Source organism: Catharus ustulatus, chromosome 4 (assembly GCF_009819885.2).
Source record: "Catharus ustulatus isolate bCatUst1 chromosome 4, bCatUst1.pri.v2, whole genome shotgun sequence".
Lineage (NCBI taxonomy): Eukaryota > Metazoa > Chordata > Aves > Passeriformes > Turdidae > Catharus > Catharus ustulatus.
Window position 1 is genome coordinate 51,405,221 of NC_046224.1, and position 25,591 is coordinate 51,430,811.

At 42.8% G+C, this 25,591-nt stretch overlaps 1 long non-coding RNA gene across 1 annotated transcript; it reads right to left on the bottom strand.

Moving 5' to 3' along the window:
• Nucleotides 1–14,218: 14,218 nt before the first annotated feature.
• On the bottom strand, nucleotides 14,219–15,566 carry LOC116995720. The gene is made up of 3 exons (XR_004417773.1): nucleotides 15,471–15,566; nucleotides 14,791–14,846; nucleotides 14,219–14,306 (listed from the first exon to the last, which is right to left on the bottom strand). It is a non-coding gene; the product is annotated as an uncharacterized LOC116995720 (long non-coding RNA).
• Between the last annotated feature and the right edge of the window lie 10,025 nt (nucleotides 15,567–25,591).

Sequence of the window (25,591 nt, forward strand, 5' to 3'; positions counted from 1 at the left end):
AGACAAATCCCATGGTCTGTCTGGGTTGATATTAATGTGCTGCACTGAAGGAACTTGAAGGAACCATGTGGGATAACTGTCAGGATTATTTCAAAATCTTGTTGACTCATTTCCCATGTCTTCTAGAAGAAAAATGGTGGAACTTTCTACCAGTATCTCTTTGTGTTACACAAGAGACGCAATCCTGATACTTTTAACAGAAGGAATATCCAAAAAAAGGATCTGCTCTCTAGTAAGTATCTTCAGAAGGGTTAGCTGCTGTGGTGCAGCACAGCCGTTCACTGCCATGAGATCCAAGGGCATCCTGCAAGGTGGCTGGGCTAAGGAGTGCAAGCATGGTTAATTCTGGACACTGTGGGACAGAAAGCCTTGCAAAGCATCGGAGCTAATATTGTTGGACTGGTATGTGGGTTACTGTAAACCAATTCAAACTTTCCTCATTGCAGTTCTTGTTCAGTTAAAACAAGCTTCCAAAAAAGAGTAAAAATATGTCTTTTCTAATGGCACGTAACATCTATGCTGTATCAGTCAGTAGGTAATCTCTGCAATATTATATGTTCACTGTATGTCACTATAAGAAACAAAAGCCTTTGCAAGTAGTGGTTGGGGTTTTTTTAAGTGGAGAAAGCAGCTCATTACGAAGTTATTGTATTAACAAGTTCAACTTTTCTGCTTATTCCTTCTCTCTCTCTCCAGAAATATGTTCTAGTTCAATGCAGTTAAGTGGAGTTTGAATTTTTCTCTCCCAAATCTCTGTTTAAAATCTCAAATGCCAACATAACCCCACAGTTCCTTCTCTTATCTAAAGTCCCCTTTCTGTAGGACATGGGGGGGTCTTTCTAGGGGCTAGCACAGAAAACAGCCAGCCTTCTGCATCCCAGTTTATTTTTTAATTTCTGGATCATCTGCTCAGTGGCAGCATTTCAGCTGTTCATGGAGTTTTCCAGCATCCCACAACCTCCATTGGGTGTGCTGAGGTTTTTATTTCATTGTTGGTTTCCCTGCTACGCTGCCAATGACTGACAGCACACATATGCCCCCTGAGAGCACGATGGACTGTGTATGGTTCACCAGGGACATCCTGGCGGCTTGTGAACCGATGCAGGATATATTGTCAACTATGTGTTACTGATATATCCCAGCTCTTCTCATGACTCATATCTTTGAAGGTTTGTTGTTTTTTTTCTACTCCAGCAATTGACGGTGCCTGGAGCAACCCAAACCTGGTCATTAACCAATAAATACTTGGTTTAAAATATCCTAAGTTAACTAATTTGCTTTAAGAGAACTGACTGAGAAGTCATTTATTTAGTCCTTACGATCATATCCTAACCGGGTGCCTAATTTACAGCTGATTCATAAATGTGCATCTTTAAAAAGCTGGCTCCTGTGAGTCCAGCTGCACAATGTGAGATGGAAATGAGCCGTGAGCAGCCATGGGATGTGGATGAGAGGGCAGGAATGGCAGTGTTGCCTCTGGGAAGTGCTTCTCCTGCACCAAGGGGCAGCGTGGCTTCCCCATACCCCCAGTCACAGTCCTGACCTGGGCTGTGGCCACCTGCCCCACTGCAACTCTCCTCTCTGCACTGCACTCACATCCTTTTGCAGACAAATACATTGCTCCTGCTTATGGTGTACATGCCTCACACCCACACTGTGCTCACTCACATCCCGCACACACATCTCACAAGTTCACAAACACACCTTGCACATCTGTTCCCTCTCTTCTTCTTGGTGTGGTACCAGGCCTATCTTCAACACCTCTGGGAGAAAAATTGAATATTAAATGTCACCTGCTAGTCTCTTTGGCATATCAACAGACAGTGCAGTGGGACAAAGAAAATTAGGTTTTTTCTAATCATTCAACCTCTGCTAATGTGTGACCCTAAGATAAAATTTTATTTAATCACCGCTAATTTTATTCTTGCTTTACCAGTCACAACAAAAGCTTCCCCATTGTTCAGGGAAGTCATTGAGTCATCATCCCTGAAGGTATTAAAATATCTGTAGATGCATGATTTAGGGACATGGTTTAGCGAGGACTTAGCAGTGCTAGGCTAAGAGTTGGCCTCAACGATCTCAGTGATCTCTTCCAATCTAAATGATTCTCTGATTCTACTTCTGAAGGAGTCCAGATCCTCAAGTTCCAATTTCTGAAGATGTTTTGGTCACACTGTAATGGACACTGGCTTCAGTGCAGTTAAGCAGGCAACAATTCTGGATGAATTTGATTCATCCCATCCTGATGACAAGATATCCTCCCACTTTTCCAGCAGTTCATGCTGGGGTTGCAGAACTGTGGGGCAGTCACCTCTGCTTGTGTGGGTAGCACAGGTCCCCAGGCTCTTTTCTACAGCCCAGAGGAAAGAGGGTGCATCACTGTTACAAACACACTGCTTTCGAAACAGCTGCTCTTTGACACCTACAGACACCCACCAGCTCTTCAGTGTCAATTTTATGTATTTCTGATGGTTCAATTCAAATTAGTAGTAAGTCAGAATGAACATAAGAAGATGCCTCCCACCTACTTGGTGCTGTGCTAAGGAGAGAAAGTTCCCACAGTCCAGTGATTGACCACCTTCTAACTCGCTTCCTAGCTTCTGTTAGAGTTCTGCTACCTGGACAAAAAAGGGGTGAGTCTGAGCTTTTGACTGATATTAATACCCTATTTTGTGAGCAAAAAGCATCATTTACCAGGACACCATAAATCTGGTACAACTTGTTCACTGGAATTCAAACTGACAGTTTCAGTAGCTAGCTGCAACTTCCCAGCTAGGCATATCCTAGATCAGAGGAAAATCCACGGAGTGTGGAAAAGTGGTTAAAGTTATGATAATTGCTACAGTCCTGTATTTTCTACCAACAATGAAATCAGCTTATAACTCCAGAATGGAAAGAATTATTCCATACCACTCTCCATTGTTCTGCATCATTACCAGGAAACAGGGCTATTACATAAGATTAGGTTAACCCTAGATGAGAAGATACATTTTGTTTTTAAAAGATATTAAATAAAGAAGAAAGTAAATACTTTCTGACCTGGAAAATTGCTATTGTGCACATACATCAGAAAAAGAAGACTTTTTAAAGAACATCACAGGCATAGCAAACAAAGTAAAATCCATGTTAAGGCACGTGCTGTGTGCTCAGCTAAACCAGGGATAGCATAGCACATTAAATCTTTTCAAGAACACCAAATGTGAATAGTTCTGCTCAGAAATAGCCACATCCATTAAGGGCTGATAGTCACCACCAAGGCTAAACCCAGCCATGGCTACCCTGTCACTGTGGGTGTCCCCACACTAGACTGCCTGTTCCAGCTTTGGTGGTGGTGCTCAACCTGCACGAGTCTGTGCCAGGTCAGCACCTGCACCAAAACACCTCAATAACTCAGGAACCAATATTCCCTTCTGCAAGACACACCTGCAGCTGGAGCTGGGGTCAGGACCACTGACATGTGCCACTCTGATACACTAGAATTTGGGGAGTTTGATTAATCTTTAGGCTTTTAGATAAGTTACCAGTAAATACCAGTAAAAACATAACATAGATTTTGCTGTGGCACACAGTCATCTTAACACAGTCTTTAATGTATTACAAAAAACCAACAAATCAGTCAAGGTGTCAGCTATTACATAAGCTTTGTTCTATAGAAGTGAAAGGATAATACAACAAACAGGTAATTTTCAGCATCATTACCTCCCCATGTGACATGGAGCTGTTTCTAGGCTGTTCCATGTAATGCTTTTTTGATGCTCCAGTCCTTGTTTTCAGCTGTTTTCTGTTGTTGTTTACTTGAAGAGAAGCAGATTTTCCTTCTGCTACAAAGTCATTCTGCTGCTTCTGCCAAACCTTTTGCATTGACTGGAGAGAAACCATGTAGCAAGAAGGAAAGGTTATTCCCCACCAGATGATGAGAAATACACTTCTCTTTCATAAAGTAAGAAAGCAGGACGAGGTGTGGCAGGTTCAGGGGTTGCCCACCCTGCCTGCATGTGAGTGCTGCAGACAGACTTTGGAGATGATGTCCTTTGGAGATGAATTGCCCTTTCCTGGCGCTACAATCTGACTCTGCCTGAATTAAGATGTAAACCATATGCTGAAGTCAATAGCATGGATTTTATTTAAAAGCAAATGGATGGCAGAGAGAGAGGTAAGGCAAAGGAAAAGAGAGAGAGACAAACAGATTAAGTCTAAAAAAGATATCACCACTCCACAGATTCTGACGGTATCCCATTGGTCTTTCAATGGTTACAGACTGTACGCATTAAGTGGTAGGGGAAAAGAATCCACAAAAGTCTCTTTTAGTGGGGTTGATATTGTTCAGGGGTTAGGTGGAAACGCCCAGGGTAAGTCCCCTGGATGATGTAATACTGGATCAGGAATATTTCATGAGTCTTTGACACTTTCTAAGATTCTGCAGCTGTCTCTTAACACTAGTTGAATCAATTCTGGCCGCTTATGGTCCATCACCCTAGATGAATAGCTCAGGCTACTTGTGAATGTCCTTGTCCTTCTGGGTGCTCCCCGGAAGGGTTTTCACAACTGAGTGATTACATAAAGGAGGACACTGGAATGATAAGAAGGACTATCCCACGACGCTTATCAGCCGCTTCCCTTATCTGGAAACCCAGTTTGTAGCCTCAGTTGTGCCTGTCCTTCTGCACTCTGTGCACCAGGAGCAAAGCATTCACCTGATTGTTTGAGCCATGAGCACCCATCTCTTGCAGTGGTTACTGCAGGTGTCAAATATTAGCAATTCCATCTCTTACAATTCTGGATACATTCTTCTTTGACCTGGATAGCTGGACAAGAGTACCACCTTATCTTATCCTAAGGTGCTTTTGCAGTCCAAATCAGCAGACATATTCAGGGAGGGGTGAGTTTCCGCAGATGAGCAGCTGTCTCTTTGCAGTTTGCTACAGGGACAGAAGTCTTTGGGTGCTCTTAGCAATGTTTAAGCTATTAACCATTTCAGTCTCTGGCACCTGGGAGTCCTGCTGCTCTCCAGCAGCATGGACTCTACCATAGCAGCATGGAGCATCCTGTGTGTGGCTAGGTCCTGTGGCAGGAATAGAGAGTCAGTCTGGTCAGTGCAATGCCCGAAGAGTGAGTCCCACACCTGGCAAGAAAACACATGCAGCTAAATTTGCACGTTGCACCCAGCAAAGATGCTCTTCTAACACCTCCTTTCCCCCGCTCCTGTGCCATCCCCATTGCCTGTGACTTTCTATAGTTACTTGGATGCTGAATTAGAAACATTTAAATATACTCTTTGATCCTCTACTGGAAATGGTAGCCCAACACATTTGGCTGTTAGCAGATTGTGGGGATTGTATGCACAGGCCTGTAGAGCAAAATATATTTGGTTTTGTATAGAAACCCAGCTGTGCTCACACACGTGCCATGGCACATGCTGCATTGAAGTGTGATGACAATCACAACTGGAAACACAAGACATTTTCAAGGCCTGTAATTGAAGCAAAGAAAAAAAGGCTGGGCTTAGAGCCTGTAGTGATCAGTACCAGGCCATGCTCTCAGCAGAATGCTGCCTTGTCACTGGCAGCATTTGACAGACTTAGTAATTGCCTTCCAGGCCTGGTGGCTGCTGCTTGTGAAGAATTGGAAAACATAGCCATGTGGGACCAACCAAGTGGCTAAAGTCTGTGCTGGCTGAGTTCACCTGCAGGCAGCAGAGTGGCAGCAGAGCTGATCCCTGAGGGAAGTGAAGCAGGGAAAAGAGGGCTGGGAACCTGCAGCTCCTTGGGAAGGTGCCCTGTTACATCGGTGCCCTGTTACATTGGTGCCCTGCATCTCAGCCCAGGGAAGGGTGTTTCTCCCTGGAGCAATGACTTCATTACGTGCCAGTGCCTTTTGGGAGAGTGACTTTTAAGTCTGAAGGCTGCCTTCAAGCCCCTGGGAGCCTCAGCTGAGATGCAATTGCTGTGCCACCAGCCATCCTGAGCCTAACAAACTGGGCTTTTGTATTTCCTATCTTGCCTTACTTGGCTTTCCATGGTGTGTTTACTCTTGCGCTCTCCCTCCTTCTCTCTGAATTCATGCCTGTACATACCCTACAAATATATGTAGAACAAAATCTACTAATTTATGTACTGTACTTGGGATACTGTTGGTTTATTTCCCTGGATTAGAGGATTACGTGCTAAATATGTCCATATATGCTTGAGTATTCAGTCAATCCTTTAGCAATTATTTACTGTCAGTCTGACCAGTGTGGCCTGGGTTTAATTTTCTGCTGGGAAAATTCAGTGTCACCAGCTTAAACTTGCTGTCTAGGGATCCAAGAACTAAATGCCCCATGTCAAGTAGCAGGAAGGACTAACCTCTTTACTTACCAGACTTTACCAGGGCTTAAAGAAATGAGCTTTACTAGAAGAACTGAAAGAAAGAAGGGAAAAACAATAAAGTATCAGCTTGGAAAATTTGGTGAATCTTCCCAGTCTCAGAGAAAACTAGGGAGAAAGTTGCTGTCTTGCACCTGAAATGCAAGAAGGGAAAATTACAGCATATTCCAAGAAAAGTAATCACTTTAATGACTTGGCAGAAAGGCCTAAGATGCCTATGCTGTTCTTTTTATTAGATTCAGCCTAACACTATCTTGCCAGATACTTGTTACTGTCAGTCTTCTTTGTTTTCACCACTTCTTGTCTACCACCACCTCACTGCCCAGAACATCCCCAAAGTATTCCAGTATTCCAGCTTTTCTAAGTAAGGAGAAGACACATGACAGTGTCTCTTAGAGACATATCTGGTTGGTCAGATATTCCTTCCCAGAAACTCTCCCCCTTTTCTCATGCTCTTACTCAAATCTTAGCCTAAATCTTAGCCCAAATCTTACCCCAAATCTTACTCTTCTTCTTATGTCTGCTGGCCCCTGGGGCATCTAGGACACAAGAAGTCAATTTTTCTCAACTTTAAAATGCAAATTTTTGTAACAAATAAAATTCCATTGCTTAATTAAAACTGGCAAAGAAATCCCAGGTGGTGCAGTCAGCTCCTTGTGCTCCTCTGCTGCTGGCTGGGGTCTGTCTTGAGCTCTCACAGCTCAGCTATTCTTCTCCCTCTCCTGTCAACAGAAACAAATTCAGTTTTTTTCCTTTTAAATCTCCCAGCCCCCATTTTGAGGATACGCATGTAAATTATATCTAAGAACACACGTATGTGTGCAGGGAACGCATTTGAGAAGGGAAGGCAAGAGAATCCTCCCACTGCCTTCCATTCTGTGGGTACACTGCATTCCGGGAAGAAGTCAACCATGTGAAGGGTCCTAATAACAATTTTAAACAAGTACATAAGGAACAGTGCAGAGTGCCTGTGTGACTGTTTAATGTTTCAGTTGAATTATAAACTACATGCTCCCATCTCTTGGAGTGTCTTTGGGCAATCTCCACATTGAGAGGAGCTCATTTTGAGGGCGTGGCCAAGCTCTGCTGTCTCTGAGGTTCCAGACCTGTCCAGAGAAATTCTGTCTGGCTCCAGGTTTGAAGACAACTCTGGCACCTGGAGATTTTCTAAACTGTGTCTATGTTAGTTGGCCTGTAGCACAAACCACAAGGCTATGACAATTCTGATTCTTCAGAATAACACAGGACCAATTTTTTCCTTATATATTTTCAGAATAGCTTGAGGTTATGTGCCCAGTTTCATTGTTTCCCTTAGTTCTATAAAACAATATCAGTCTTAACTTGTCTGCATGTTCATAGAGGTGGTTATTTTTTTATAATTAACAAGAACATTAAATCAAGACAGTACTTGTTTAACATTTCAACACATTTTTGTCTGAAGTGATTCACTCAGCTTGTTTTCCTGGAAAAGGTGTTTTCTGGGCTGTAATCCCCTAGGTATGTGTTTCACCTTCCAATACTGAACTGGTATGGACATATGGAAAGAAAATCTTATCTTCTTGAATAATACCTAATACCATTTCCAGAAAAAATAATAATGATTTGGCAAATCTCCACCTATTAATGTTTTATGAGTAACTAACCCCTCAATATGCTGTTTTCATCCTTCTTCTCAGTACAGGACAAAATGTCCCAGGCACTCCAATGCATTTGCCAAGTTTCTCAAGCACTGCATCATCATGGCTTCCAGAGATGCTCATTGTAATAACAAAAATCATGGTGTACTGTTTGATATTTATGTGGATATTTAATGTATTTTTATAAGCTTTCTTGCTCTTTCCTTCCCTTTTGGATTTTTACTTCAATGACAGGTATGAGCTGTATGCATAATACAGGGAATGTATTTAATACACAACAGTTGTTCTCTCACATGCAAGTGGTTTCTATAAAGAAACCATCCATCACTGCTATATAATAAGCCACATCTTTTCCTGAATGGTCTGTCCTTCTGAACTGACATATGTGAGGATAAATAATATCTACTATAAAACAGGGAATGTGCAAATACTGGAGTTACTCTTGGAAGAGTTATTAATTTGCGATAAAACTATTAAAAGTGCCCAAATAACTTATGAGTCCAAAACTTATTCCCAAAAGGAGGTGAGATCTAAACCAGTGAAAAGATGTAGATGAGTAAGCAACAAAAAACAACCTAAATCCTAGCGTGGCTGCTCCAGACTATTTTAGCTCTTCAGTCCTTCTCATTTCATACAAGTTGCACACTCATACTTTCATCAGTGACATTTCCTGGGCTTGTATATATCCATAGAGTCATCTCAGGATTTTTGAAGCTAATTCTTATGCCTCTACAGGTTAGTCTCTTTGCTATAACCCAGTTTTCCCACTGTTGACTGGAATAAGAGCCACTAGGATTGTCCAAGACCCATAATGTGCTTCAGTACCCACCAAACCTACGTGTTTCCTAACTAGTCAGAAACTGGTGATTGATTCATGGCCATATGTCAAAGTCAAAATGTTCCATGAAAATATTTTTGATTCTGGAAACTTTTGCCATACCCAGATTGGAGCTTTCTGGTCAGTCTCGCAGGCTGTGTTCTCTGGCAGTAGATGATGCCCAGCTCCAGCTCAGGAGTTGCAGCTCCCAGCATGCCTGGTCTGGAGGCCCAAGAAAGAATGGGACTGAGGAGTTTCTATGCTCCACACATCGCAGAAACTGTCCAGGAAATGCTGTGAGTCACGTCTGACACCATTGCACTTCAGATGCGGCAGCTACCCGAGATGGCCACTCCTCTCCTCCCCACGAGCACATCTGCTGTGTTTGATTTTAGACAGGGCAAAAAACAATGTTTTGAGCTTCCTAGAACAAAATACTTTTAGAATTTCATTTCCACAGGAAAGGTAAAACTTTTTTAGGCTTTGTTCCAATCCAGAACGGAACAAGAAACTGTCTGGAAATGTCAGCATTTCCACAGAAACAAAATGCCAAGTTTTGACCTACACTTTCTTTTTAAAATCTCTTTTTAATCTGAGTCCCAGAACATGAATTGCTAAATATTCTGTGGAAACTGTGGTTTAAAAGCCCTTGTTTCTCATGAGGATATTTCAAATTTCTGTACCCACATCCTTCACCTGGAAGTCACCTCATCCATGTGTCTCCTCTCCACAATTGTGTATTACGCTACTGTGTTGTGGGGTATTTCTGTCTAAATGTGGTACTGTGACAAAAAAATGCAATGTCAGACTATTTGCTAAAACTAGAATTAAATTAAATTATATGATCAAAGTGAGCAATGCATGATAAAAACATAATAATGTGCAAAGAGAAAGGATCTGTGTTTCTCTGAACATGACAGAGAATCATTTATACTTTTCCTGATAATATTGAATGATGATGGAAGGCATGTCCTTTTATATGCATGGGTTTTTAATTTCTCCTAGCATGAAGTGTGCCTCCCTAGGTGTTTGGGCTATCTGATCCTCTCCTGCTTTTTCAGGGACTCTCACTTGCTCCTTATGACGCCACTTGGGCTGCATGGGACATTTTATATCCACTTGCTACCTCTATGCACAAGTGAACCTGTTGGCCTGTTCAGAGAAGGGTGGTGATGGGAAGTGAAAGTGACAGATATCTGGAATTATTAATTTCTAATGCTGTGAAAAAACACCAGTTTTCAAAAGCGTAGAAGGCTAGAAATAAACTAAACATTACATCAAGCAACATCCTTCCCATTTCAGATATTTTGCCTGCAATTTTGCACATTGTCCTTCAGGTGGCAAAAAGCCCTGGCTTCTCTAGGCTTCACTCCTCATCACTGGAAAAATGTCCTGCCCAGCCTTGCAGAGACTCCCCTGAGTAGTCACAGTGAGCTGCCTTTCCTGCTGGCCAGTGTGGACTCTAAACATCTCTTTTCCACCTCAACTGTTTTCTTCACACTCCTGGTTTTAAATTCTTGTGTTGTGGTCTGCAAGACAGGAACCTGGAGATATAAATGTAGAATAATTTTATCCCACCTGAAGCTACAAAATTTTTCTTCCTCCTTAGTTTAGGAAACAGCATATTCCAGTGGAGGATGAGTCTCACCTGTTTATCATTTTTGTCTGGACATAATCACATGCATTCAGTAAAGAAGACACAGATTCTTTTGTAGACCTTCCTAATAGGCCTTAACTCACAGCTTCCTGATACCTGCAAGTGAACAATCCTGCTAGCAATAAAAAATAATCTCCCAGGAGGACCTCTGATCCTGAAGCAAATGTTGTTTAATTCACCACTCATTAGGAGTGTATCTGGATTGATTTATTGAGCACTTCTGACTCCAAATCTTTTGAACAGCATTCCTTCATGATTAAATAGGGAATGGATTCGGGCAACACTTCTGGCAGGCAGAGTGCAAGAACTCAAGTGATTCCTGAAAACATTAATATCATGTAACTTAATGAAAATATACTACATGTTGGCATGCACTTGGCCCAGACCAGGAGGGGTATGTTTTCCACCCAAGGCTCTGGTAACTTCTGTAGTAAATACAGCTAGAACAATTCATTAATTATGCATTTGTGGTTGTTCCATCTTTGTTTATTTTAGAAATATGCAGTCACATCCAATCCATAATAAAAGGGGAAAAAAAAGGCAGTATCTTTGTGTCCAGAGAAAATCAGTATGTTTGGTAAGTACACAACAGTCTGCAACAGTAGATAGTATTATACCCTCTAGGGAATCAGCTTCTACTTTTTGCTTAATATTCAAAGAACAGAGAAATGGATAAAACTGTATCAAAAGTCTTTTATAGGTGTCTGGCTACAGACAATTGCTTTCTAGTTGAGAAAAACAAACTTTCTCGCCAGTTGTACCCAAGTAATTGCAAACATTGAGAGAATCGGCCTCCGTTCTCTGAGCATATAAACATTTAGAACCTTGTAATAAGAATCAAGAGAGAAAAATGTAACCTCCTGCTATTTGCCTCACTATTCTCATTTGGCTACAAAAGCGGGAAGAAGCGTGGAATAGGCGGTTGGCTGTATGACTTGTTTGGCCGATGAAGGTACATGCAGCAAATCCAGTATGTGCACTCCCCTCTCTCCTGGCTCCCAGTTAACAAGAGAGCGCAGAATCTGGCTTGTGTCCCCCACAGAGATTCCAGAGAATTTGCCAGAATATTTGCATCTACATAAATCACTAAGAACAACTGTTGCTTTAGGTGCCACTTGAACAGTAAGCAATGTCATCAGCTCTCATGAATTCATCACAAGATTGCTAAGAAAGTGAGCTATTATCTTCAATCAGATCTCCTGTTCACAGGAAACTAAGTGGCTTTAGGGAAAAAACCTAATGAGAAATTTTTGAAATAGTTTATCTCAACTGACTTTTGGCACCTAGCTCTCCAAATCAGATGTCTATTTCTGGTGGGTTTTCTCTGCTCGTATCAGAGCAAGAGCTTCAAAAAGTGAACTAAATGACAGAAGAGCGAACAGTGAGTGACTAAGGTCCTGGAGTTAGGTGCCTGTTGCATAAAGTTACTAAGAATTATGCAGAAAGACCTGTGATGTTGAACATTGTCAAACACAATTTGTCATCAGTAAGGATCTGACAACAGGAATTTCTGTGTGGAGCAGACAGGTTCCTGTGAGTCTGCTTCATTTGAGATGTGCAGAACCACAGTTTTTCCCAAAAGAGGCACTGTGGGTTAGCTCCTTCAGCTACTGCACAGGGTATCAGAAGGGTTGGAGAGCAGGACTCCTTGCTTCATGAGCACCCATAGGACTGGGAAGGGTGAGTTGGCAGGGAGGGTGTGCACATCTCACCAGGCTTCCCTACACAGAGGCTCCTGAAATGGGATAGTGCTGTTCTCATCAAAACACTGATCCCAGAAGAGCTGACCTCTCTTCAGGTGGCTTCCCAGAACCACCCTACTATGATGAAATTTGGCATAGTCCCAGCTGCTTGCTGAGTGCCATGAGGGTGCCATGAGGGCAGCCTCATCTGGTATGGTTGGCAGGCTCCCTCCTGAGATGTAAGCAGGAGCCTCAGCAGAGAGGAATGGAATCTACCCATCTCCAGGCACTGTCTAACCAGGGAACAGGACTTGGTAGTGTAGGTGGGGGAGGGACCCTTCCCTCAGCAGCATCAACACACCGGAGAGCAGCACAAAGCCATTAATTACCTTGTGCTGCTAACAAGTGACAGAAAAAGCTTTGTGTCTTACACTTGCTCGCTGAAAATGCATGGAAAGTTTGTTCACTCTTCTGAGACCTTTCCAAGGGGCCACACAAGTGGCGAGCCAAATAAAGCCAGACACAGCCAGATCTGCCTTTTGCTTGGGCCTTCTGGATAAAAAAGTTTGTGGTACATGAAAGGGCTCTTTGAAGTGACTGATGTTGATGCTTGCAATGCTTTTGGGTGAGCGCAGAGAATACCAGGGCTGATGGTGTCAGGAGTCAGGGGGGCTCTTCCTCCTTGCGCATGGAGAATCTGAGGATATCCGAGAGCTCTTTCTAATACACTACGTGTCTGTATTTAAAAGACTGCATAAATTTAGATTCTGCTGAAAAAGGAGAAGAGTTCGTGACACGGGGCTGAGGGTAGAACAGCATTTGGTGCGGCTCTGCGTCCTGCCTCGCAGTGTGGCTGTGTCACCAAGCCCACCTTTCCCTGGGTGGCTGCTACAAATTATTCTGATGGCAGGGTACTGTTCTGATGGCAGTGAGTGGATTCGTTTTTAACAAAAACGAAATTTGTGATCTAGGGTCTCCAGAATAAAACACACAAGAACCTACCAAGTAGGTGGGCTTTTTACCACAGTTCAAAGAGCTGCCAAATTCCCTTTCTTCTTCTGGTGCTGAAACAAATCAATATCTTTGATACAGAGTTTTCCATGTAGATTAATTGCAAGAAAGAAAGAGGAAAAGAACAAAATGAAAAACCAGTAAAGAGAAAAAAAATCAGCTTTGTGTCAGTTCCAGGACAAAATCTACTCCACAGGGTGAGAGTTTGTGAGTTGGTGGAACTTTCCCTGTGTTGCGGTATATTTAAGCACTAATTAGAAACCAAGTGTTTAATGTCTTGGGGCAAAGGTGTAACAAAGAACAAAATCCAGTCTGCCGGCTCCCATTAGACCAAGAGGCATCCACATCACAACCTTGGCCCAGCTTAACCCTTCTGGATGCAGCTCGTCTCCCTCTTGGACAAGCAGGTAGAGAAGATCAGTGGCATTTTCTTCTGGGAAAGCAAATGGTGCAGAGGATTTCAGCTGGAATGACCTGGCAAGGTTCTGGCAAGGAAGTGGAATGGTGCTTGTGTAGGAAGATGGAGTAAAAAAAACCAAACAGTGAAGGAGTTACATGAGGTCATCTTTTTAGCCCCTTACCCCTGCCATCTTCCTTCCTCCTTATTTTAAAAACAGAAAACTCTAGGGCATAAAGCAACCCAAAGACAAATCCAATCTGTTCAGCTGGAAGCTCCTCCCTATTCGTAAAGTCATGAATAGTTCTCAAATATTTCCAGTGTGATTAAAAGGAGGAAATTCAAATACTTTATAAATTTGGGTTATAGGATTAGGCCTGTAATAGTTTTACTTGGCTTTATAAGCCCGATCCTGTCCCAGTGAACATGATGGGAGGTCAGTTATCAAGCCACAGGGGGCAAGATAAAGCTCTATATGAGTTGCTATTTTTTACTCTTAAAGTTAGTCTTATTGGGCCCAGCCCAGCTTCAGCTGAAGTTAATGAAAAGACTCCTGCTGACTTTAATGGGAGCTGGATTGGCCCTATTGTCCTTTGTTGAGTAAAGTAATTTTTAAAGGTCAGGAGGTGAATGAAAAGAAAAAGAAACAACTACATCGATAAGCTTTATTCAACGTGCTCACCTTATAGAGAAGTGTTGTCTTAGCTGGTGAGAGTAGCTCAAACTAGTCCTTGTAGACTCTGCAAGGATAACAAAGTATGATTTTACTCAAAAAAACAAGTGGAAATGAAAATTCCTGAGTTCCGATTTAATGATCTCCCAGTGGCTTCTATCTGCCCAATTTACAAATAAAACAGACACCAAAATTATACCCTAATCTCAATGAAAGAAACCTTATGCCAGTGCAATTCCACTGACTTTAATGGATTTCTTCTTGATGCTTCAGTGGATCTCTTCTTGACTGACATGGGTGGGAGAACTAAAATAAGATGTTAGGCTTCTAATTGCTATAGCCACACTTTGACTTGGTCTATGCACTCTGCTTTCAGGACAGTGTCTCCTCCATCTACTCCCAAAGCAACTTGGCAGTCAAAGTGACAGGGAAGAGAAGGAGGATTAGTTAATGAATCTTCTGACTGTGTAAAAAGGAGCACAGATACAGTTGATTCTCCAAATGTTCCCTTCATTCTGAAGGACAAAGACAAAAAGGAAATAAAAACTTACAGTTGTGCTTTGTGAACCTTCTGGGTTTTGACTTGCCCTCTGCATCTTCTCCAGCTCTTAAAAAGAAGCAGAGCACAGGTTTTATCACCGCAGTCAGCGGATAAAACTATCAAATGAAAAGTTGCTATTTTTACACAATACTTTTTCATTATAAATTATAGAACCGTCTCCCTCAGAACAACTCTCATGCACTAATTGTCAGAAGATGCTGTTGGCAATCAGCTTCACAAAATTTTTCTTTTTTCCTTTACCCTTTTTACAGGATGCATTTTAGGATTCAAGGGACATAAAACATGCTACATTTCTTGGGAAATGCCTGAAGGAGTTTGGTTTTGATTTCTTTGCATTGTCCTTGCTAAATATTTCATGCTGTGAAATTCAGATAGCCTTCTCTGATAGAGGAAGTAGCAACAGGAAAAATTAAAGTGTACACCCCCTCCACACCCCACACCCCAATTTACTGCCATTTTATATATACAAAAATAATCTCTACCAAGCTGAGATGAAACAGAACCATCTTTCCAGCAGATGGTTAAAACTAAAGGGAGAGAAGGATGCCTTCATTGGGCTAATCCAAGAAAGGGAAAAGCCCTCTAAGCAGTTCCCTTTCCAGGCAGGTTAACAGTCCTGCTCTCAGCGGGTTCTGACCATCAATGAACTAACCCTTTCCTCCAACTCACCTCCCACTGGGCAGGAATTCAATGCATGAGCAGAGGTCAGTGTTAATGCCATCCTGCTAAAGGCATCCAGCTTTCATTCACAAAACAAACCACTTTACTGGCTTCAGAGAGAAAAGGAAGTAACCCAGGAGAAAAAAATGAACAAAGATTTTCTATTAAGCGAGAAGCAGTTTATGATATAATACGAGTTGCAAAAGGGTTGAATCAAACATTGATATAATATATCTTTAAAGCAGCTTCTTAAGTGAGAATCAATGAAAGATTATTTTGCCCATGTCTAAGCTTAATGGCACACTTACACAAATAAGATGAGAAACTACAGCTGCAGTGAACACTTGTGCTGCCTGCTGCAGTTTATAGAACAAACATTTGGGATCTATCTGGCTAATCATGATATATTTTTCATGTGATCATCTGTTTATGCTTCTTTGGTTTATATGTCTTGGGACTGGGCTGTGTGCCAAGGGGCTGGGGGCTGCAGTCAGCAAACAGCCCCCGGTCCCACGGGACCCTTGTGGGACCCTCAGCTGCAGCTGCTCCAACCTCACAAGGGAACAGCCCCCCACTCCTCCTGCCCGTTTCTGAGGATGCAGTGTGTTTGGAGCTGCACAGCTTAACCCCTCCTGTTCTTCCCGCAGCCCCTCCTGCACCAGAGCCACAGACTGAGCATGTATATGTAAGGACAATGGTATATTCTGTTTAGTGCACGTTTTAACCAAAAGGCTGTATGGTGTCCTGGGGTAGCTCAATTGGGCCAGTGGTAGAGTCACTTATTTCTGTGCTTGCTTCCAAAAAATATTTCTTTTCTTACGTGATTTGTGTCATTTGGACAATGGCAACATGAGGAACTTGCCATGGCTGCCTACTCCGCTGGGTGCCCTGGGCTGGCGACTGTCCCTGTGTCCCCAGAGGCTCTGTACTGTTGTTCCTGCACTAGACCACCCCCTCTCTCCATATGTGATTCCCACGGCTGTTTCACCAGGCAGAAACCTTCATCTTTCAGCCATGTTTCACCAGGCAGAAACCTTCATCTTTCAGCCATGTACATCCACAGAGGTTGTGCTTTCCACCCCAGCTCCTTGCCTTTTGCCTCCCCATGCACATCCCCACAGCCAGCTTGCACCCCAGGGTACAGGGCTGATTTCTGCCCTCCCAGACCACAGCCAGCAGGAGCAGGTGGCACCAGCCAGGGGCCAGCCCATGTCGAGTCACCAGTGGTGCTGCTCGTGCCCATGGCAGCCCCCATGGCCTCCCTGCACCAGGCTCAGCGGGTGCTCCTCTCCAAAGCACAGGTGCACCACAACTCACTGCTACAGTCACATCATCAAAGCTGAAGGAAAAAAATCAGGGTGAAATCTGGGCTGAGCAGCTGTTAAGATGCTGTCTGCATGCGAGGTCTGCTTCTCTCCCATAGATGAAGAACAGCTAGCTCAGAAATCACTGAAGCAGACACACTTCTGTAGCCATTGCAAAATACAGAGATTGAAATAATTGTAAAATAAGCCAGTGATGGCCTATGCCTCCAGCTCCAGGTTATGATAAATTTTAGAAGTGTTGATGCTGCTAGTGGGACCTCCAGCTGTGATGAAGCAAAAGATCCCTCAACATCACAGCACTATGCAGGCACTGGCAGCAGGCAGAAGGGTTCAGAGCAGCACTTGATGACGTTTTGGCCAAGGAGTAAGTCACTGTGAGTCCCCATCCAGAGTGGCTGCACAGTATCAAGAAGGAAATGCAGAATGAAGCTGGGTAAAGCCACAGACATACAGCTCCATAACAGTGACCCATGCTGTACCTGGCCATTCTGCTGATGGTCAGTGGGGTTACCCACATTCCTGATTAACAGGTAAGTAGGAGATATCACAGTTCTCCATCAGTTGTCATGCATCTGCTCTGCAGAGGAGCACAGACTCCCCGCACAAACAGTGTGAGGGCTGTGGGGGTTGTGCCATACAACCCTCAAAGGTGCTTGCTCCATCTCAGCCAGGCTGGGGGCTCGTGGGGTTGCTGGCTCTCCAAAGAAAACTTCAGCTTGTTCTCGCCCTTCTTCACAACAGAGGCTAGAGACTCCATGGGTCTTTCTGCACACACAGACACTATGACTGGGAACAGTGGGGTCTGTTATGCCCTACCTGCTCTCACAGTAACTTAGGATTTTGTGGGATGGACATCACCTCTGTACCAAGAGGGCCACAAGCCAAAGTAGTCTTATCTACTGGTGGGATCTGAGCCATAGTGTGTGGAAAACTGCTCCTACAAAAATCCCACTGCTGGGGAAAAGACAGTTGAAGTCCCAGTAGAAGCAGTCTGCTCATCTGGAAAGTGCCTGTACTTTTCAAATGCCTCACAGCTGAAAGCAGTCCCACACAGCCTGGCATGATAAAGGATGAGTGAGTCACAGGACTCTGCAACCTCTGTGGCTGCTGGAAGGGCAGCCCTGCACACAGGACTGTCATGCAAAGCTGAAGCATGTTAAACTCCTGGCTGAAAAGGGTGAGTGAGTGTTTCTCTGTGCAGTCTTTACCTCCCTGAAGATGTTTACTTTGCTCCTTGTGCTTCCCCTCTATTTCCTTCCTCGCTACTTCACACCACTAATATGTTAAGCACAGAGTAGCAATGAAACACAAGACATGAAAATGCAGTCTCAGCAGCAATAGCTCTCAAGCTGTGCTGGAAGGAAAAGATTAAAGTAAGATGGGTGGCTGAGGGAAGGGAGCAATGTGCTTGTCTGACTGGTGAGTCCCCACAGGGAAGCCCAAGTGCAGTGGTCTCTGCCTTATTTACATCTCCATGGCATAGCTCTTCAGTCAGTAGGAGTACCATGAAGATAGAGGATTGCCATGCAATCGACCCTTCACAATCAGATGCCAGCAAAATTACTGGAATGTGTCCTTGCTACTATGCAGTGTGACCAAGGAATAAGAAAAGGAGGTACAGAGGGTGGCAAATGAAAGAACTGGGGAGGGAGGTCCCCCTCTCAGTCTGGAATGTCCCAGTTCATACACTTTTGAAAAGAAATTGTTTTTCATCATGCCCAAAGTGGGTTACACAGTGTAAAGCCTCCTCCTCATTGTTCATTAGCATCACTGAGTCTTTCAGACAGAGCCTGGAGGCCTTTTGCCCATGTTGATCATATTATGTCCTACGGAGGTCCTGGGGATGGCTGAGCGAGAATAGTTGGCTGCCAGAGAGGCTCGTAGTTGCTACACTGGCAATTTTTCTTTTCATCAGTCATTTTTAGGCAAGCCAGGATGTTTCTTTCTCACAAATTTTGATCTAAAAGTACAGGCCTCAGACTGCTTAATATTCTGGGTGCTGAGGGAATTTCAAATTCCTGCAGTGGGACATAAGTCTATTGAAACTCTTTGTAGTATTTGAGACCCTCTGTAATACTTGAGTGGGTTCAAGTTTTTTTTTTCTCTTTTTACAATAGCAATATGAGAAAGCACAAAGCTCACATATCTGATGATTGCACAAGTGGGATTTTTTGGGGGGGTGGGAAATAATTTCAGTCTGATCTTTCTCCGTTATTTTTATTCAACTCTACATTCCTTAGTTCAGCTCTACTTAAACACAAAGCAGAAACAATGAAGTGGCCCTTGTGTGAGGAGCAGCACTTGGAAGAGACAGTCCCTGGGAGACCACAGGTGCTGGTGGCCTCGTATTAGAGGACGGCGACTGATATCCACCAGTGTCTGGAAACACCAGGCCTATTCACATGAAAAATAAATCTCATGTGAAATATGGGCTTCCATGGATCATCTAGTAAAGGTGAACTTTTTTATATCGTATTGCACACTAGGAAATAAAAACCAAACTGCACTGACAGGATGCATTGACAGTGCCCTTTCTACAGCAGATTTTTATGCGTTTTCCAGAGTCTTTAATTCTCTTACTTCAGAGTCCCTCTCACTGTGGATTTATGACATGTTTCCTGCCTCCCTTCTCCTCATCTGTTCTCCCACATCTCTTACTTGAACTACTTTAAAGTGACACATTGACGCATATCCATGTGATGAAAGCGAGCACATAGCTCACATATTCTCTGCAGCGTGGTGACCCCGGACCAGCCAACACCCCCAGCCAATGTCTGAGCACAAATGCAGGGCACAGGCAGAGGGACAAAAAAACAGGGAGGTAGAAAGTCTTGGTCTCCACGGAGTAGTCAAGATATTGCTCTATTACAACCCTTTGGATGCCTTCCTGGGGCTACTGGGTGAGAAGTAAAACTCTTACTGCTGCTAAGTCAAAGGCTGTGATGGCAGCACTTTGACAGTCCCGGTTGGAATAGTTACCCTCTGGTAACTTCTGATACCTGACACAGATTATTTGCCTTCAAAACCCAAAGCCACTCCACCTCTCACCATCTCTTTCACCTGTGACAAGCACCCTCCACCCACAATCTTCCTCCTCTTCCTTCCTCTAACCCCAGGTAGCATCTGCTTGCTCAGCTTCAAGTAGCAAGGGAGCAAAGATAGTATCCAGAGCTAGGAGCCAAGGGTCTCCTGTGTGGCCATGCTTATCTGGGGACTAAAGCAAGGATGGTGAGTAAAAGGTTCTCCTCTCACTGACCTCAGATCACTCATAATTGCTTTTGTACCTCAGTTTGCTCCTACATAAATGAAACGAGTCTATCTGTTCCCTGCTGGGGGTTTTTTCTCCTTTCTATCTGTGTTCTTCCCCCATTCTTACAGATTCAGTTCAATGCCCAAGAGCATCTGTATTTGCTAATGTTTTGAATGAAATAATTTAGAACATGTTTTGAAGTTCTTCTGCTTCTCAATGCACTGCATCTCATGGAAGTGTGAAATCCTAGCACGAGGTTCAGACTCACAGATTAGTATACCAAATGCTGTAAGAAATCACTGTCCTCTCCCCACTGATGCTCATCCTTGTTCTCTGCCCAGACAAGGAATCTCCTTCCTTTGGTCCTTACACAGAAATGCTTATTTATTAGGACAGCCTCCCATCTCTCTGCAAAAAGTGAAATTATGAACACCCTTGTAAAAATATTGATCCTCAGCACCCCTTCCCAGGACATCTGTTCCAGGGCAGCCTTTCCAATGGATGCTGTGAGCAGCAGGGATTACTCATCCTACAGAAGGAGCAGCACATGGTCGCTTTCTGCTTTTGCCTTCTGCTGGGCAGAGGTTTTTGGAGGATGTGCACTTTTAAGGGATGCATTAATTCACCTTTCAAATGATCTGGCTGCTTTCTGCAGCTTTGGAGGCTGCACATGGTCTGGCTGCATCATCACAGGGAAATTCCTTGTTCCTGGTCAGTACAAACAGAAGTTAAATCTCAGTTGTTCTCTGTGTAAATGTGGACATCAATGCTGTGTGGCGTTACAGCTACTAAGACCCATTTCCCTACCACTAGAGTAAAAAAGAGTGTTTTCACTGTTAATTATGTGAAAATATATAGCTCTGCCTTTTGATATGCTTGCAAAATCCCCTACAAGGAGGTGTCTTCAAGGATATTAACATTTTTCCAGTGCTATCATGGATCTTAGAGCTTCCTATCCATTGAGATTAGCAAGGGGGCAGTTTTTAAAGAGGGCTATGGAAAATCATTACAAACATTCAAACCTGTGAGGTCATGCTCTTCCATAACTTTGCCAAACACCATGCATTTGGATTAGTTCAGACATCTATCACCTGTAATAAAAATATGAATTGAAAAAAAGCCAGTTCAAAGCAAGGCTTTCACAGAATTTACCAGCATCCCATAGCATTCTGCGGTACTGAATCCAACAGAGCAACTCAGTGTTGCACAGAAAGATTCTGTCTGTTGCTTCCACTAAAACCTCCTGCCTGGAAATTTCACTGGATTCCTCTAGTTCTTCTGCCACAAGAAACAGAGTTCCCTATCCATCTTCTCAACATAATCTTACAGTGTTCTGGTCATCTGCCAGGAAACATTAGACACAGACAAAGAAGCAAGGTTTGAGACGGAAATAGTTAAAATCTCACTGACAGCTGCATTAAGTGGGAAGCAGCCTGTTCATCTGAAAGTGTGAGAATGAAGCTTGCTGTGTACAGAGAAGTGGGCATTTGTGTGACTTCTTAGTTTAGACATAGTCCTTCACAGGTTCACTGTATGCCACCATTCCAACAGGTCTAAAGGGCTTCAGAGTAGCTTTTCAGGAAGATTTTGTAACTCAGGTTAACCCTGACCTAGAAAACATTAGTCCATTTCAATACTGTAGCTTTGCTCTCAGCTCAGAACTACATGAATCATATTGGGAGTTCAGCACATCAAAGAAATGTAGAAATGAGAATGAGTTGACCTCTAATTCCAGGGAAGTGTCACAGGAGTCTTGTCACCATTTAAAGTCACCTGCCTTCCAGCCCTCACCTTTAAATTCACAGGTATTCTGGCCATAGTCCCTCTCCTCTTCCAACACAGGCCATTATTTTAAAAGGTTTTATTTGAGTTTTGAGCATTCTGCAGATGAGCTTCATTCTTTGTCTTCTCTCATCATTTTCTATAGCATACATAATGCTATAGAAAAAGCATTTAATATAGCTACCGAAAGACTAACGTTAAACCTACTTTCAAAGGGACCTTAAAATCTGAGAGACTGATAGTCTGTGTGAAATCTCTTAAGTGCATCAAGGTGGTTATCACAAAGACCTCTTTGGACAAAGGCCTTTTCCATGCTTCCTGGCCAATTAAAACTGGATACACACCCATTAAGTCTGAGGCACACACTTCTGAAGAGTTTGCTAAAGTCGATAGTGGAATTTGTCCCAGGACAGCAAGGAGAGCAAAGCCTAGGGTCACAGAGCATAAAGCACTATGAAGGGGTTTGCAGGATATGGCCCTCAGGCATGAGAAGTGATCTTTTTGCCACATGCAGCTGAGGAGTCTCAAACAAATGTGCTCTGCACTATTGCTCATACAAATGGCATTGGGCTGCGGAAGCATGGAGGAACCATTTCTGCACTATGCTGTCAGCTGGCGAGAAATTTTGCAGGAAAGAAAGCACACAGCAGCTCCCAGCTGCCTTAGGCTGCAGGCATCAAACCTACAGGCAGCCTTGCTGACACTACATAATTGTCCACAGGTAGGGTAGGCTGAATGGCACCCTTTGAATCACAGGGTTTCATGTCTCTGGCAAATGGAAAAGCAGACATCAATAGATGATGAATATAGTGAGAATTGTATTCTAATTGGAAATAAGATGTATATTACCTTGTACTGGATCAAATAACATGAAGGATTAAAATGGCTGTGCTGAATAATTGAGATCCCAGTTGTATAATTTTTCCTATCATTTTAAAGTTATGCCACGGAACCAGAAATATTCCACTAATAAAAAGGGTTTCTCATAAAAAGAAAAAATATCAAAGAGCCATCAGTGAATAGGAACATTAGAGAGAGAAGAAGAATTTTCCCACTCCTTACCCCTTTTGTGTATCCAAGTGCTACTTTATAAGCTTTGATTCTTTTATAAAATTATAAACACAGAAAAATTCCTGAGAAGCAGCTAGTGTACTCACATCAGACATAAGGTGATGCTGAACATTTCCCTAATTTTTCCACCCGTGCATTTGAGGTGCTGTGCAATTAGAAAGAATTGGCAATATGTGATCACAGTAACAGCTGCATCTAGTTGTAAACCAGTGATTCAAAGCAGGAATATTCATGGGGCTTAAGACAACTCCATCTGAAGGATCACTTTCTAAATCTAGGCATGAGTAAACAGATTCATTCCTTTCTAGTGGGACTGTTTGTCCCCAGTGCCACACAAAGCAAGGAGCTGTAACCACAGGCACATTCGAAGCCTCTGTGTCATATTACTAGTAGCTTGAAATTCAGACTACAGCCTCTTTGAAAAGATAGTATTTTTCCAGAAATGTTTATTTTACATTTAGAGCTGTTATTGTTATTTCTTCTCAGTGGTGTAGAAGTCCAGTTGGAAGAGTTTTCTTTCCTCTGCATTGAAGCTGAAAATTCCTGGAAAGCCATGACAATATTCAGCATTCATGATTACACAGACAGACATATTTCATGAAAATTGCATAGGCTTTTAATACAGGATTATGAATGAGCTCTAATGTTGAAATTATATTAGATTGGATTTCAGAACGTATTTAACATATTTCCATACAGCAACCTTGGGATGTCTTTTCAATAACAGTGATTATTACAGGCAGGCTGTTTTTTAAGAAAACATTAGTTCAAGGTGGACAGGGCTTCCTGAAAAATGTTCTACATCTTTATGGCTGATGTTTTAGTTGTTTTGAATTAACTTTTTTCACAGCCAGAATGAAACGTTTCACCATATAATTCTTCATGCATGTCTTCAAACAAACCTGGAGCCTTTGCTGTGAATTTTCGAAGCTGTAACACAATCTCAGGCATGAAAACTCTTTGTGAGCTGAAGGTGAGCATTTTGCCCCAGGTTATCTGGTTTCTCTCAAAATACAAATATTCTTAGGTAATGTCTGTCTTTTGAAAATAATGGTTGCCCAAGGTGATTTGAAGGCATCTCTAAGTACCAACCTGTGAACAATCTCAGGCTTATTCTTTTACAGACCTCCAACAGCTGACTGCCCAGCCCACAGATCTTGATAAGGACAAGCTGCTTGAACGAGTGGAGTGGAGTTTGGATTTATCTGTATATAATGACAAACACATTGTAATTATGCATTGCCCAGGAGGCATTTGGAAAGCAGAAGTCAGTGACTCACTGAGATCTGCCCGTGTGAGCAATTTCTTGACCTGCCCTCATAGCGCTGGTCCCCTGGACCAGTGGCACAGCTCTGCCATTTTGCCCACTTTTCCTTCCTTACAGAGCTCATACTGCTTCTGTCTGGAATTGCAGTGGTTTTGAATGCTGTTAATTGAAATATATGTACTAGATTAGGCTCAAGGTAACTGGGTATGCCTTTTATGGTTCATGTAGTTGCCTCCTGGGGTTGCAGCGCTTGCCTCTCCATATTCACTTGCTGCCATAAAGAGCACATGGACTATTGTGGTACACTGCTTGCTATTTGTCTCTCTTTCACACTGGTGTCAATCAGACCTAAAGCTACAGAAAACACTTAGGTTTTACCAGTGTGAGGCACTGAAAGGCTTTCCTTCAGTCATTAGCAAGTTTGATAGCTCTCATTAGTCTACTTTAGTCACTGGAGAAAAGCGATGTGTGTTTCCTACACTGGTGGCACAAACACTCCCCTCACTTTTAAACTGCTGGAAGAAATGTGTATTTTCAGGGCTAAAACAGTAATCCATTCACAGTGCATTTCTGAAACCAACCCTATTCTATTCATCTCACTTAAATGGTCAAAACTGTGAAACTGGATGCCCCAGGTTCTACTCCTAGCACCTAATAGAGATTCTTTGAAGGGATGTTTTGAAGACATTTGAAATAGGAAGCCCGGTGCCCTATTCTCACTGCTGTTGTGAAACTCTAGGTGAGTCCACACAGATGTGGATTTTTATTGCAGTTTAACATTTCTAAATACCATGCTGGTTAAGAATAGGCTGAATCCTCTAAAATTGACTTTTGCTTTTGCCCTCTAACTTGACCCGTGGAATTTACCTACTAATTAAATATCAACAGGAAACAAATGTTTTCACAAAGGTAAAGTAGTTATCTGTGGCAATTGTGGTTTGTGGCATAAAAGCTAGGATGAAAAAACATCCACATTCAGAAAGACACATACATTTTTAAACAGTATATATGAACTCATGCATGGCCACCCAGTGAGAGATGGAAATGGCTGGAGACAGATGCTTTCTCCAGAGCGGATTTGATAAGGTCTAGGAGACTGTGCCTTTTCAGCCAAGCTGTCCACAGATATGACCATTCCTGTACTCTTAGAGAGAGCAGGCTTTGCTGGTTAGCAAGGAGGAGCAAAGCTGTGCGTCCCACTTGGTCAGCCTCAGCCCAGCAATGTCATTCACAAGGGATGCAAAACTGTCTCTAAAAGTGCCTCTACTTGTACTAATAGTAGGAACCCATCATATTTTTTTTCTTGCCACCCAATATAAACTTCTAAAAGAATAATTTCTTCTCTTTTTCTACTGATGACTGAGAAGAAAATCTGACTTTTAGAAATCTCCATAGCCTGAATAGTTGAATCAACTGAAAGATGAAATAAAATATC